Source organism: Gossypium arboreum, chromosome 8 (assembly GCF_025698485.1).
Source record: "Gossypium arboreum isolate Shixiya-1 chromosome 8, ASM2569848v2, whole genome shotgun sequence".
In the NCBI taxonomy this organism is placed as follows: domain Eukaryota; kingdom Viridiplantae; phylum Streptophyta; class Magnoliopsida; order Malvales; family Malvaceae; genus Gossypium; species Gossypium arboreum.
Window position 1 is genome coordinate 95,740,140 of NC_069077.1, and position 16,217 is coordinate 95,756,356.

The 16,217-nt window shown below is 36.3% G+C and overlaps 1 non-coding gene across 1 annotated transcript; it reads left to right on the forward strand.

The window, feature by feature from the left end:
• Positions 1-15,638: 15,638 nt before the first annotated feature.
• LOC128279705 (small nucleolar RNA R71) lies at positions 15,639-15,743 on the forward strand. The gene has a single exon (XR_008269902.1). It is a non-coding gene; the product is annotated as a small nucleolar RNA R71 (small nucleolar RNA).
• The last annotated feature ends 474 nt before the right edge of the window (positions 15,744-16,217 follow it).

Consider the following 16,217-nt stretch of genomic DNA (forward strand, 5'->3'; position numbering starts at 1 on the left):
CTCCCTCGAATTGACGATTTGTTTGATTGGTTGAAAGGTGCCACAATATTTTCGAAGATTGATATTCGTTCTGGCTACTATCAGTTACAAGTTAAATATTCGGACATGCCAAAAACTACATTCAGAACCAGGTAAGGACATTATGAATTTCTTGTGATGCCATTTGGTTTAACAAATGCACCTGCGGTATTTATTGGTTTGATGAATAGAATTTTCAGACCGTATTTAGACAGATTCATTGCAGTATTTATTAATGACATTCTGATATATTCACGAGACGAGTTTGAGCATATTGAACACTTGAGAATTGTGTTGCAAACCCTGCGAGATAAATAACATTTTGCTAAATTTAACAAATGTGAGTTTTGGTTCCGAGAAGTCGATTTTCTGGGACATATAGTGTCAGCTAAAGGCATCAGAGTTGATCCAAGTAAAATTTCGACAGTTGTTGACTAGAAACCACCAAGAAATTTATCCAAAGTTAGAAGTTTTTTAGGGTTAGTCAGTTATTACCAAAGACTCGTCAAAGGGTTCTCGATGATAGTTATACTGATGACACGACTATTACAGAAAGATGTGAAATTTGAATGGTCCGAGAAATGTCAGCAAAGTTTCAATCAGTTAAAAGCACCGTTAACTAAGGCACCAGTTTTGGTTCAGCCTGAATCGAGTAAAGAATTTGTGTTTTACAACGATGCATCTTTTAATGGTTTAGGTTGTGTTTTGATACAGGAAGGCAAAGTAATAGCTTATGCTTCCAGAAAGTTAAAACTGCACGAAAAGAATTACCTGACACATGACTTAGAGTTGGCAGCTATTGTGTTTGCATTGAAAATTTGGCGACATCATTTTTTTTGTGAAAAGTGTCAAACATTTACCGATCATTAGAGTTTGAAGTATCTAATGTTTCAGAAGAATTTGAATCTAAGACAGAGTAGATGGCTCAAACTATTAACAGACTATGAGTTGATCATTGATTATCATTCAGGAAAACCAAATGTAGTTGTTGATGCTCTGAGTAGAAAGTCTTTATTTTCTCTATGAGCGATGAATACGTGACTGAAATTATCTGATGATGGCTCAATCTTAGCCGAGTTGAAAGCTTGACCGATGTTTTTACAGCACATCTGTGAAGCTTAGAGATGTGATGACGAGTTGCTAGCTAAATGGGTACAGTGTGAGTCAACTTGTAATTCAGAATTTCAGATAGGACCCAATGATTGCTTATTGTTCAGAGGTAGAATTCATGTATCGAAGAATCTAGAGCTTATTCAGAGAATATTGTACAAAGCTCATAGTGGTAGCTTGTCTGTTCATCTAGGAAGTAATAAGATGTACGATAACTTGAAACAAATGTACTGGTGGAAACACGAGATTTCTGACTTTGTATCGAGATGTTTAGTATGTTAGCAAGTTAAAGCTAAACATCAGGTACTTTTTGGATTATTACAGCCAGTGAAGATATCGGACTGGAAATAGGATCTAGTTACTATGGATTTTGTATTGGGTTTACCCTTATCTCCAAAAAAGAAAGATTTCATTTGGGTTGCTGTTGATCATTTGAGAAAGTTAGTACATTTTATTCTGATGCATATAGATTTCTCCCTTGAGAGGTTAGCTGAGTTATATGTTTTTGAGATAGTCAGATTACACGGGGTGTCAGTTTCCATTATCTCAAATAGAGGTCTATGGTTTACATTATGATTTTGGAGAAAGTTATAGGAAGCTCTAGGTATGAGGTTACATTTTAGCATTGCATTTCATCCTCAGACCAATGGTTAATCTGAGTGAGTAATTTAGATTCTCGAGGATATGTTTCGTTTCTGTGTATTAAAGTTCGAAGGTAACTAGGAGAAATATTTATTGTTGGTTGAATTCGCGTATAACAACAGTTTTCAATTGAACATAAAGATGGCATCGTATGAGACTCTGTATGGTCGTAAATGCCGAACTCCATTGTACTGGATCGAGCTCAGTGAGAAAAAGATACACGAGGTCGATTTGATTTGTGAGATTGAAGAAAAAGTAAAAGTGACCCGAGATAGTTTGAAAGAAGCATTAGACCGTCAGAAATCGTATGCAGATCTTAAATGAAAAGACATAGAATTCCAAGTCGGCGATAGAGTATTCTTTAAAGTATTTCCCTGGAAGAAAGTTCTTCGGTTCGGTCGCAAAGGAAAACTGAGTCCGCAATTTATCAGGCAGTATGAGATTACTAAAAGAATCGGACCTGTTGCATATCATTTAGCTTTATTGATAGAACTAGAAAAGATTCATAATGTATTACATGTGTCTATGTTACGACCTTACCAATCTAACCCTTCAGATGTTATCTCACCAACGAATGTCGAGATTTAGCTTGATATATCGTATAGTGAGGAACCGATCATAATTCTGGCACAAGAGGTGAAAGAATTGAGAAACAAAAATGTAGCTTTAGTAAAAGTTCATTGGCAATGACAAGAAATAGAATAAGCCACCTGGGAAACCGAAGAAGCTATGAGAAAGCAATATCCAAACCTCTTTTCTAGTAAGATTTTCAGGGACAAAAATCCCTTTAGGGGGAGAGTTGTAATAGGTCGTTTTCAGTGAAAACGGAATAGTGGTTTCGGGACAACAAATCCAAAGTCAAAAAATTTATTTTATTATTATTTTATTGCCTAACACATGATAGTAATACCCTATAAAAATTTCATTAAGAAATTTTATTTACATACTCAATTTGATAAAAAAAGGACTAAATCGTGTAAAATGCAAAAGTTGAGTTCTAATAGCTAAAGGTATTAAATAGTTATAGAACTTTAAAGTGGAAGTCCTTATATAGTAATTAGAGCATAAATAGTGATAGTGGATGTACATGGCTTGGCAATTGTGTAATTTTTAATGTTTTTAAAGGTTAAATTAGTAAATAGGTTAATAATGATAAAATTAATCAAATTAAACAAAGCCATCACCCTTTGTTCATCTTTCTCAAATGAAATTAAAAGGAAAGAATAGCCATGGGAGTTTGAAGTTTCGACAACCCTAATTTCCCCTGTATTGGTATGTATTTTTATCCCGTTTTTGATGATTTTTATGTTTTAGGGATCGTTATAGCTTAATCTAGCTAGCCTGAGGATTAATTTGTGAAACTGTTAAACTGCTAGGGTTTTACCATTATTGAATATACATGAGTTTTAATGTTTGATGTTAGAAAATGGATGGTTATTGTTAGATAAAAAAAATAAAAAAAAAAATTGTAAAGAGATTTTTGATGAAATTGTCAAATAAGGATTAAATTGAAATTTTGAAATTTTTACATGGTGAAATTGTGAAATAAATGAAATATTTAGAGACCTAATTGATATTTGGCTATAGTGGGTTGTGGTGGAATTTCATGAATTTCCATTTTTATGAGCTAGGGACTAAATTGTAATGAAATTAAAAGTATAGGGGTAAAATAGTTATTTTTCCAAAATATGATTTTTGGCTAAATTGAATGAATTATATATTAAATTGAGTTAAATTTATTTGAATAAATAAAGATAGACCTCATATGGCTTTAGATCAGGGCAAAGAGAAAGTCTCGGATTGATCGCCTCCGTATCTACATATACTCGTCGAGGTAAGCTTGTGTAATTAAATTGTGTATATATGTTTTTAATTGAATTATACATGTGTTATGAAATATCATACATATATAACAACTACATATCCAATGATGTACGATAATTATCGAGCCCAATTTGAACCTTAGGAATACGTAGGATACAAATGACATGTCATTAGGGTTTACATGATTTTGGTGCTGGTCCCGAATGTCCTACCGATGGCTGAGGTTCGACATGTGTTTCAGATGCTCCACAACTCGTGTGAGTAGTATCGTGTAGCTACATTCCAAGCCACAGTTCATGAGAGCATACCGATTACAGCTTGTGAGAGCGTACCGATTTACAGCTCATGTGAGCATACATGTACAGGATTTGACAGATTACAGTTATATGATTTAGCACACTATGTGTGAGCTATCCCAGGTATCTAACAATATTCTAAATGGTTCAATGGGCAATATTGTGATACGAATTGGTAAGATTTCGATACGGACTATTACAAGGACATATATGAATTACATGGAAATATTGTTACCTGGTATATGAAATTTGAATTGGATGATACATGTATATGAAACTTAATCAATTTTTGTGTTGATCCATGATTTTTGGTTTATATATGTATTTACATGGCTAACATGGTTGATGTATATGTGCTTAGGCATTTTGCCAAGTTATGTTGGGATATGCTATGTTTACTTACCTATTATTTGACTAAATGGTAAGTTATGTTCTATGTTATACGAACTTACTAAGCTTAAATGTTTACTCTGTTATTTTTCGTGTCTTATAGAGAACCGGAAGCTCGTTCAGGTTGGAAGCTTGTCAGAGCTATATCACACTATCCATCGGCTTTTTTTGGTACATTCGGTTGTTTTAATTTTGATTATAACGGCATGTATAGGTATTTTGGTTAGTGTTGCCCATGTGTTTTGGTTGTTGAAATGGCCATTTGTTTTGGCTTGTGATTTAACACTTTGATGATGAGATGAACTTAGTATATCGCAAGTGAATATTAGTTTTCTAATGGTTGATGTTTGAAATTGATGTGAAATGGCACTTTGTTTGAATGGCTTATATGGTTTTAGATGCTAGTGGTCGAATGGCATAATTGGTACTAATTGATAGTTTGTGGTAAGTTAATTCAATAGCTTGAATTTATGCAATCTAGATTGTAATAGCTTGAATTTATGCAATCTGGATTGTAATTTAGTTTATTATTTTGGCCAAATGGATTACATGATTTTACATCATTTGAGGTGCCTAAGGGCATAATGGTTGTATGACATTATCTATGAATATGACTTGATTATGCATTATTTTGGTGCATTGTTATGGCTTGTGCATATCTGCAATTTTGGTTACAGGTACATGACAAGTTGGGTGAAAAAAATGGCTTGTAAAATGGCCTATTTTCGTCCACACGGGCGTGTGTCTTAGCCGTGTGTGACACATGGCAAGACGACGTGGTATGTGTCCCCTGTAGCTTTCAAAGGGTTGCAAGTCAGGCTGTTACACGGCCTGGCACACGGGCGTATGAGGTTATTTTGAAGGGTACACAGCCTAGCACACTGGCGTGTGGCTTAACCGTGTGACCAAGTAATGAGTTATATGGGCACGGACACAGGCTAGAACACGGCCGTGTGTCCCTACTTCGAATGCCCACATAGGCGTGTCTCTTGACCATGTGAGTCACATGGCCTAGCCACACGGCCATGTGACCCTTACAGTGTTTAAAATTTTCAATGTTTTCTGAAAAATTCTCTGAGTTTTCGATTTAGTCTCGACTTATTTCTAACGCATATTTTGGGCCTCGAGGGCTCGTATAAAGGACAATATGTATGTTTTAACTTAGTTTCAATATGTTCATTGATATGATATGAAATTTTTGAAATTTCTATCTATTTGATTTGTAAACTCCGGTAGTGCTCTGTAACCCTTTCAGGTGACGAATACGGGTTAGGGGTGTTACACTCATATTTGGTTGTCATTGCATTTTTATATTTGTAAGTTATTGTTTTTTCATTTTGTAATGTTTCATTGTTCATGCATTAACGACAATGCATCCCTTAGGTTTAGGGGTGTGTTGTGTTGTAAATATAGTACGCATAGATATATGTTTTAGTATTCATGCATTTTTTCATTCATTTTGCCATTACATACAAATGCAAAGTAACTACCACACTATGACAAGTATATTGTTATCTATGATATTCGATGAGGATAATAATTCTTCAGTAAAATTAGAAAATTGTGATGGGTGAATAGGTATTCATCTTGATTTTCGTGACAGGTTTTAAATATTTATAATGAATCGTTCATGAAACTAACTATTATTGAATAATTGAATAATTGAGGAATAACGTCTAGACTTCACCCCAGGGTTGTTAATAACGTCTAATCCCTAGATTGAATAATTGAGGCTTTTCTCTAATTAACACCCTAGGGTTGCATTAACTCGATCTATGGATCCCCTTATTAGGTTTCACCCTAATTCGGCAAAATCTTGTCAGCCTATCTATAACACCCCTCACCCGTATCCAACGCCGGGATAGGGTTCGAGGCGTTACCGGACTTAAACATTTACAACATGCAAAATCAGGCCTCAAAATTTTTGTCCAAAATTAAAACATCTTAAACACATGCATATCGTCCCTTATATAGGCCTTTGAAGCCTATAACACACATGTTATAAAACTAGGTCCCTATACATGCCACTCACTTGATAATTCCAGCATATGTGTTTATACTCTCAAGGTGTTGGCTTGATAGTGTGATGCTGCCTCCGACGATCTCCAACCCTGAGCTAACCTAAAAACACTAAAAGAAATGGAAAAGAGGGGGTAAGCTTTACGCTTAGTAAGCTCACATGAAAATAATAAGCAATTTACTAACATGCTTTCCATAGTAAAACTAACTCAATTGTACATTTACACATGTTCTGGTTAAGCTACTTTCTTGAGTTACAGTCACTAAATCATTTATATCTGGAGTTAAAAAACTCTAAATTAAGATCTGTAAATTTTTCCAGAAACTAGACTCATATATATTTTCACCATAAAATTTTCAGAATTTTTAGTCCAGCTAATAAGTACAGTTTATTATTAAAATTCTCCCCTATTTTGCTGTTAGACAGCTTCAACCTTTCTTCACTAAAATTTATTTATCTCATAGTACGAGACTCGGATAATGTTCATGTCTCTTTATACTAAAATTAAACTCACTAATAATTCTAAGAATATAAATTATAACCCATAATTATTTTTCTACAATTTTTAACAATTTTTACAAGTCAGAACAGGGGATCTCGAATTCATTCTAGCACTGTCTCACAAAAATTAGAATATCACATAATATATAACTCTTTTTCTCCCCATGTTTATTTTATATAAAAATGGACTCATTAATATTTAATTTCATAATTTATTTGAAATTTAATTCAACTTACACAATTTTTGGTGAATTTTCAAAGTCACACAACTGCTGCTGTCCAACACTATTTTACTACTAAAATTCACTCTTACATAATTTCCCTTAATTCATTTTTTCTTATCAAAGTTCACTCAAATATCGAGCATATTGCTCAAAATTTTCTTAAACATATACCTTCACTTATTCATCATATAATCATGTTCACATGTATTTTTACTTAATCAATTTTCCCGTTGGACTCTTCGGAATAATAACTGATACTCAGTTGCCTGCACATATTTTCACACTTGTAGCCAAAGCTATCTGGTATGCATAGTAGCCTGCACTTAGTACTACACATGCGACCAATTATCCGGTACACGTAGTAGCCTGCACTTAGTACTACACACGTGACCTCACAATAGATCATTCGTATCATTTCTATTCCGAAGGCTTAACCGGGAAATTCATCACTTTTCAACATGTTACAATTTATTCATAGTCCTTTTTCAATTTGCAATTTACAAAAAATAATCATTCTATAGGCAGCCACATTTCATATGATAACAAAATATAATAAAATAAAAATAATCGATAAATTATTTACGTACAAACTTACCTTGGATCCAGAAATGGCAATTTACCATTCTCGTCCATAACCTTGTATTTTCCTGATTTAAGCCCAAATCTCGATTTCCTTGATCTATAATATCACATTTAGCCTACTAATTAGTCACACTATTCATATGGGTCTAAAAATCATATGTTTAAAAATTTTCATTTTGACCCCTAAACTTTTGCATATTTGCACTTTTGCCCCAAGGTTCGGAAATTAAACTTCTTCCTATTTTCTTATGTTTTATGACATGCTGATCATTTTTCCCTTCTATGGCAACATCAAATTCTCACTCTAACGTGTACTTATGAACATTAGGTATTTTTACCGATTATATTGTTTTACTCGTTTTCACGTAAAATCGCTTAGTAAAAGTTGTTTAACACAATTTCAAGCTTCATATTCTACCATTAAACATCAATATACATGCATATCATTCATGGGTAAATTTTAAACATAAATCCAAACTCAAAATAATGGTAGAAATAAGAAAATCATGTTACTGGGATTTCAAAAATACATAGAACATTAAAAACGGAGCTCGGAATCACTTACTATTAAGCTTGGAAGCTTGGCCAAACCCTAACCATGGCTGCTCTTGGTACATTCTTCTGTAGCAAAAAGAAAGGGACACATTTGGGGTTTAAAATTTGTATTTTAATTCATTTTACCCTTAAATAACCACAATGTCCTTTTTTACTATTCTTTCAAATTTTACCCAAACAAGGCCATTTTTGTCCAACAAGTTATAAAATGGTTTAATTATCATTTAAGGACCTCCTATTTAAAATTTCATGACAATTAGACACCTCTAACTTATAAAACTCAACTTTTGTACTTTTTACAATTTAGTCCTTTTTACTAAATTGAGTGCCCAAACGTCGAAATTTTTGAACAAAATTTCCATGAAATCATTTCGTGAAATCGTAGGCCATAAAAATATAATAAAAATGAAATTTTCCTCATCAAATTTGTGGTCCCGAAACCACTGTTCCGACTAAGCCCAAAATCGGGATGATACACTATCTCTAGGCGCGCAATCAACTCCGCTTAAGTATGACAATTGTACTCTTAGACAGGGTCTATTCCTCCTTTGAATAAAAGCTTAACTTGAATCAATATCCTGGAATATAAAAACAAGAATTAAGAACACATAATTAAGAACAAGCCAAATATTTATCATACAATTCAGAAAATAATAACAAGATTCGTCTTAGGTTTCATTCCCTTTAGGTATTTAGGGGATTTAGTTCATAACTAAAGAGGAAAACATCTCAGAAGAATAATGGATACAAAACATAAAGAAAACCCAAAACTCCTAGAGGGAAATTGAGGGGAGATCTTTAGTCTTGATAGTGAATCCGGCTTCTGAGATGGATCAATCAGCTTCCCTTGAGCAGTTCCCTGCCTCCTTCTCTCTGTGTGCCTCTTTCTTCCTCCTCTAGGGTGTATTTATAGGCTTTGGAATGCCTAAGAGACCTTAAAATTAGCCTTTTCTGAATTGGACTCAACTTGGGCTCGGCAGGGACACGCCCGTGTGACACGCCCGTGTGTGATTACTTCAGGCCGTGCTGGAACCTGTTAGAATGGCACGGGCGTGTGTTATATCCGTGTGAGTCGTGCTTCAATTCTGCCAAATTGACACGGCCATGTGTTCTGCCCATGTGAGGAAGTCCAGGCCATGTTGATTTCATACTTTGATCCATTTTCTTCGTTTTTGGCCTGTTTCTCGTTTCTTTCGCTCTCCTATGCTCTCCTAAGTATAAAACATGCAATTAAGGCATCAGAAGCATCGAATTCACCAAATCTAAGGAAAATTCATCCATAAAATGTGTTAAGCATTGGGTAAAAATATGTATAAAATTACGGTTTATCAAATACCCCCACATTTAAGCATTTGCTTGTCCTCAAGCAAAATTCTCAACTCATAATCAAAATAAATTCTTCTTAACTTATAATCTCTATCGAAAATATCTCAAACTAATTCATGAGTATTCGTACATTGAGAATTCAATTAAAAGAACATTAGAGCTTCAAACATTCCAAGTTGAGTATTTAATCATGCAAAACTTAGGCATCTCCCCTTATCTAAGTGGTTACCTCGATTCGAAATCTCACGGAGTTTAATATCCTCACTAAAGATTCACTCAAATCACTCAAAGTGTTTAAGGACAATGAAAGTAGCCCTCATCAGTCAATATGAAAAGTTATTACCATAGGCTTGCATGAAAATCACATCTTCACCACTATAAATTTAGATGATACATCAATCAAAAGGTCTTTAGAGGGTTGTAACATGGCTTTGGTTAGGGGGTGTGGTCATAAGCTGAAAGAAACGGTTAGAATCGAGATTGAATTGAAAAATCACTTAACTAGAAAAAGATTTAATCATCACTTGTGTACAACAGAGCTTCTTTTCAGAATATGGAATTTAAATACTTAAGCTCAAAAACAAAAGATTACTACTAATGTGTATACACAGTTTTTTTTTTTTAAGAGCAAGCCAAATAACATAGACTAACTATTAAGAACAAGACATAGCTGAGCAACTATTTCAATTCAAATCTCGACAAAAATAGGGATCAAATTTAATTTAGAGGATTTCAACAATAATGGGTTAAGGGTTAATATTAAAGGTAATACAAGAAATAGCTTGTTAGGCTCAAGGGGGTTCACTAGGGGTTAATCGTGGAGGTAGGCTTTTCATGGCATGAGTGGGTTAATCCTAAGTGCCTTAATCATTTAGACATATCAAATCAAATGGTGTGGTCTTGACATGCATAATCAAGCAAGTTCTAGAATAACAGTTCAATACTGACGCACTCAAAGCAATAATAAAAGTGAGCATGAAAGAATTAATAGATGCTCAAAAGGCTAAAAAATCTCACAAGAATTATGGCTTTTTGATGTTTAAAACTTGCGAATTCCAACTCAAAGTAATACCTAAAATTTAGGGAAACAACCTAAAATTTTAGATTCTTAAAAATCAACTTATCATGCTTGATTCTCTTAATGTCTTAAAGTTTAAACAATCAATGCATAAATGCCTATGTTTTAATTCAAGATATATCAATCAAAATCATAAATCAATCAAAATTTATCCAACATATGATATGAGAGCTTTTCAAGAGAACAAGGCAGTCATTCAGGGATTTTTTTGATAATGAAATGAATACCACCCACACTTAAGATGTACGTTGCCCTTATTGTACAAAGATAGATATATAGAAAAGAATGTCAAAATAAGATAGGGAGAGAAGTGAAACTTCCTGAGTGATGAATCAATTTCCTTGAACTGGAGTTTCAGAGAATAATCAGCATGAGGGTGGAGGAGGATACTCCGGCGGTGGTAGAGGTTCATTAGTCCATAAGTCCTACGCCAAAAGAATATTATATCTGAAATTGGTTATGGTCGTGGTCGAGCAGGACATGGCAATCGTGGAGAACCTTTCCCAGTAGAGTTTCGAGTCCCTAAGTAATAGTGAGCTTTGGAGCTTTTTATAACTGTTATAGCATCAGGAACTCTTTTAAAAAGTATATAAGGAAGAATGATTACTCGGTAGGAAATAGCCAGAATTCAAAATTGTTAAATAAAAATTATAAATCCTAATAAAAATAAGATGAAAGAAAAATAAAAAGTAGTCTTAAAATAAAATAAAAGTAAAACATAAAATAATAAATTAAAATTTTTAAACATCTTCATCGCTAGATGGTTCGCGAGGTGGGGGTAGCGATGAGATGTGGAGGTGCTGACAGATCTGCTGTAGAGTAGCATCAATGTTGTCAAATTGTTGAAAACACTGCTACTCTAATCGAGTGAGGTGCTCAGAAATGTCAGCATATAAAGCAGCCGAATGAACTGAACGAGAGGGTGGTGGTGGCTGAGACGGTTGGTCCTCGTGCTGTAGGGGGACATCATCAATAATGTCCTCGGGGGCTTCCTCCTCGGTAGATTGGGCGAGATGATATTGAGGAGGGTAGGTTCCTTGACGCTTTTCGATCATCCTTATGCTTAGCATGCTCGAGATGCCTTGTGGAGACATCTGGCCAATGAGGGTCAAGGATGATTCCTGGGCCGCGGTGTTGAGGAGCCCGAAGTGTTGAGCCAACCAAGTAACATAGGGACCAATGGAGATGACCCCCTTCCTATGCCGCTCCGTCTAGTGTTGAATGGTGAGGGCAATGAAATAGGCAAGATCGATGATGTGCCCGTGGGACATACACCATAGAAAGTAGCCGTCGTGAGTGTTGACGACGCTAGTGCTCTCTCGCCTTCCTGTTAATGTGTGAGCCAAAATGGCGTGTAGGTACCTCAGAGATGGAGAGAGAGCCGATGCCTTGGAGCGGCTAGGGTTATAGGTGGCTGAACTTGGTACTAGTGCTTCCCAGCACCGTGAAAGAGAATGATGGATGTGGCGGTTGAGAGCTTCTAAGTCATTCTTCTCCTTAAAATCTTTCGTATATAAGCCCAGTGCGGTACCGAATTCTGGGAAGCTTAGCTAGCGGACTAATCCACCCAGGCAAAATTGGACCCTACCGGGATCATCGTAGTTTGCCATTACGGTCTGAAGATGAAACGTTGAGCATAGTTCCACCGTGAGCTCAAGATATGTTGCCTCGATGATCCCAAAGAAAATCTCCCAAGGGTTGGTGGTTAGAAGGGCCCAAATAGCATCAGCCAACTGAACTTGTTCTACTGTAGCCCAGTCGATGCAGCGGCCCGCAATTAAAGGTCGAGCACAGAGTATTTGGAACAGTTCTTCTTGGGGCTCGATGGGGAATTGCAGGAAAGGGTGGCGAATTTTCGCAGTGGGACCCGAGGAAGATGACGCTCCCTTCCTTTTCTTTGAAGCGGGGACAGCGATTTTCTTTCCTCGTGAAGACGACATTGTATACCTGCAAGAAAAACCATTATTTCGTCGTGAGGAATGTTCAAGGTAATACAAAAGCAAATCCAAAAAGGCAGAAGTCATAAATTAGAACAAATAATATTAGTCTCAACTACTAGCAAACTTAATCAAAAATAATTTTATTGTGTATCATTAGCATGACAATAGTATGAGTTTCCTAAAAAAAATGGCAAATAATTCTATGTTAGTACATTTTATTGATGGAGAATATCAACCCAAAAGTCATGAGTATTTTCACTTTAAATTAATAAACTGTAGCAGATAAATCATGCAACGAGGAAGAACTTCAACATGAAAAGATAATAAGTACTCTAGATATGAAATGTGAGTGATAAAGAGATGAAAAGAACGTAAAAATATGAATAGTACTATGATAACTTAACATGAAAAATGAGTGCAATTAAAGGGAAAAGAGTAAACAAACGCTAGAAAGGGGAGAATGAGAGTAAAAAATGGAGTTGGAGGCGACGTACGGGCATGTGGACTTACAACAGCTAGGGTTAGGGTTTTTGGGTGAAGAAGACAATGAATAGTGCAGCCTATTTATAGATATTGGGGCACACGGCTAGGTAACACGCCCGTGTTCCCCAATTTTAGCCCGTGTGATTCACGAATTTTGAATTTGGGCGCGTCTGACATGTAGTCCACGCCTGTGTTCCTTGGGCGTGTGGGTGCACACGACCGTGTCGCACAATCGTGCTTGGCTTCGTTCGCTTCTCCCACGTCCGTGTATGTAGGCCTATTCCCGTGTTAATTTAACAGGTTCGACCACGGGCTAGACACGGGCATGTCGTATGCCCGTGCTATTTTCCCAGGTTCAACCACGGTTCTACAACACGGGCATGTCGAATGCTCGTGTTATTTTGTCAGGTTCGGCCACGCCATGTCAAACGGCCGTGGCAATTTATCGTAGCCCGTGTTTGGGGAAAATCTTTTCCCTGTTTCCACACAGTCCTAAGCACGCCCGTGTTCTTGGCCGTGTTTGTATGGAAAACCTGTATTCAAGATCTCGGTTAGTAAGTTAGGTGTTAAATACTAAAATTTAAAGAAATTAATATTGTTAGTGCTCGGGTTGCCTCTCGAGAAGCGCTTATTTATAGTCTAAACTCGACTTACCTTTCCATTAAATGGTCATGGTGGTTCGAGAGGAGTTTATACTCCTCATTCCTGCTATCATTCTCATCAAAATAAGGTTTTAGATAGGTGTTGTTTACCTTAAAAGCACCGAACTTGGGATGACTTACCTCGACTGTACCGAATGGGAAAATACTAAGTACTGTAAGATGGATTTCTTTATTCAGTTTAGTAGTGACAATGTGAGGATCTGCGGCATCTAATAATACTTTATCTTGAACCTTAAATTGATTTGGGAAGGTATTGAGCTCGTTCTGGCGTAGTTTTGGTTTATCGTGTGTTTTCGGTTTATGCGTCCGCCATTCATCTAGCTCCTCGATTTGTAGCCTTCGATCTTCATGAATAGGTCCTCTGCTACTGCTTGAGAATGGCTCATGTACTTCCTTCAGACCCATTTCCTGCAAAGTAGGTTGCACCATATTGTCAGTTTTAGTAGGATGGTTTAGACGATCACCTTCAATTTCTGATGTGTTGCCAGAATTGCGAGCTTGAAGGGTGATTGTTTCGTCTCCCACACAGAGTGTGACCTTATCTGTGTTAACATCAATAATCATTTTTGCAGTTGCTAAAAAGGGTCGTCCTAAAATCAAAGGAGTGTTGCTATCTTCCTCTATGTCTAGAACAATGAAGTCAACGGGAAATATAAATTTATCGATTTTAACTAGCACATCTTCAATAATACCCCTAGGAAATCATATAGTTTTATCTGCTAATTGAATGTTCATCCTAGTCTCTTTGGGTTTCCCAAGACCTAATTGTTTGAACATTTTGTAGGGCATGATGTTAATACTAGCCCCTAAATTAGCTAATGCATTATTAACATCTAAACTACCAATTAAGCAAGGAATCGTAAAACTCCCAGGATCTTTTAGTTTGTTGGGTAGTTTACTCTGTATAATAGTTGAGGAAACTGCGTTTAGCTCCACATGCGACGCCTCGTCCAACTTTCGCTTATTTGCTAAAAGCTCCTTTAAAATTTTCATTGTGTTTGGCATCTGTGATAGAGCTTCAATAAACGGTAAGTTAATATGTAATTTTTTTAAGAGTTTAAGGAATTTACCAAGTTGTTCATCTGAGTGGTTTTTCCTTGTCGCGTTGGGGTATGGCACACGAGGTTTATATTTGACATTCACTGATTTGTTTTTATTATGACCTACCTCACCTTGACCTCTGCTCACCACAGTTTCTTGCCTCGGTTTTGGCTCAGGCTCAACAAATCTTTCTTCATCTTGAACATTAATCGCGTTGAGCTGTTCCCTTAGGTTGGGTTTAGTAATACTTGGCAAGCTACCTTGTGGTCATTCGAAGATTAGTTTGGACAGTTGGCCTATCTGAGTTTCAAGCCTTTGGATCGACGCTTGTTGATTTTTAAGTGCTGTCTCGGTGTTCTGGAAACGGGTTTCTGACACCGAGATAAATTTAGACAGCATCTCTTCAAGGTTCGGTTTCTTTTCCTATTGATAGGGTGGTTGTTGAAAACTCGGAGGATGTTGTGGTCTTTGATTTCCTTGACCGCCCTACGAGAAATTGGGACGGTTCCTCCAACCTGCATTATAAGTGTTACAATATGGGTTAGTTTGGGATCTAGAGTTATTGTTAGCCATATATTGGACTTGTTCCTCCTCGATGCTAGGGTTGAAGGGCTGATACTCTGTGCATGCTCCTCCTCCATTCATCTCGCACCTTATTACTGGATGTACCTGAGTAGAACCAAGTAAACCATCAATCTTTTTATTTATAAGTTCTACCTGGTTTGACAGCATAGTAACCGAATCGGCATTATAAACGCCTGCTGTTTTAGTTGGCTTAGTCCTCATGACTTGCCACTGATAGTTATTCATTAACATCTCTTCAATAAATTCGTAAGCCTCTTTAGGTGTTTTGTTGTTGATGGTTCCCCCGACTGCTGCATCAATCATTTGCCTTGTCGAGGGGTTCACACCATTGTAGAATGTTTGGACTTGCAACCATAGAGGTAATCCATGGTGAGGACACCTTCGTAGTAGGTCCTTGTATCTCTCCTATGCATCGTAAAGAGTTTCTAAGTCCATCTGTATAAACGAAGAGATATCATTACATAATTTGGCTGTTTTAACCGGAAAAAATATTTTAATAAAAATTTTTCAGTCATTTGTTCCCAAGTAGTAATTGACCCTCGTGGAAATGAGTTCAACCACTATTTAGCTTTGTTCCTCAATGAAAAAGGGAATAACCGAAGACGAATGGCATCATTAGAAACACCATTAATTTTAAATGTATCGCAGAATTCCAGGAAATTTGCCAAGTGAGTGTTTGGATCCTCATCCTGCAAACCATCAAACTGAATAAATTGCTATATCATTTGAATCAATTTAGGTTTTAGTTCAAAATTATTTACAGCAATAGCGGCCTAACTATACTTGACTCAATTCCTATTAAAGTAGGTTTAGCATAATCATACATAGTACGAGGAGCAAGATTTTGATTTGCTAGTTCAACGAGTATCACAGGAGGTAGCTGATTGTCTTGGTTTTCAGCCATCTCCTCGGTTGGGGTTTGAATATTGTCCTCTTGCTC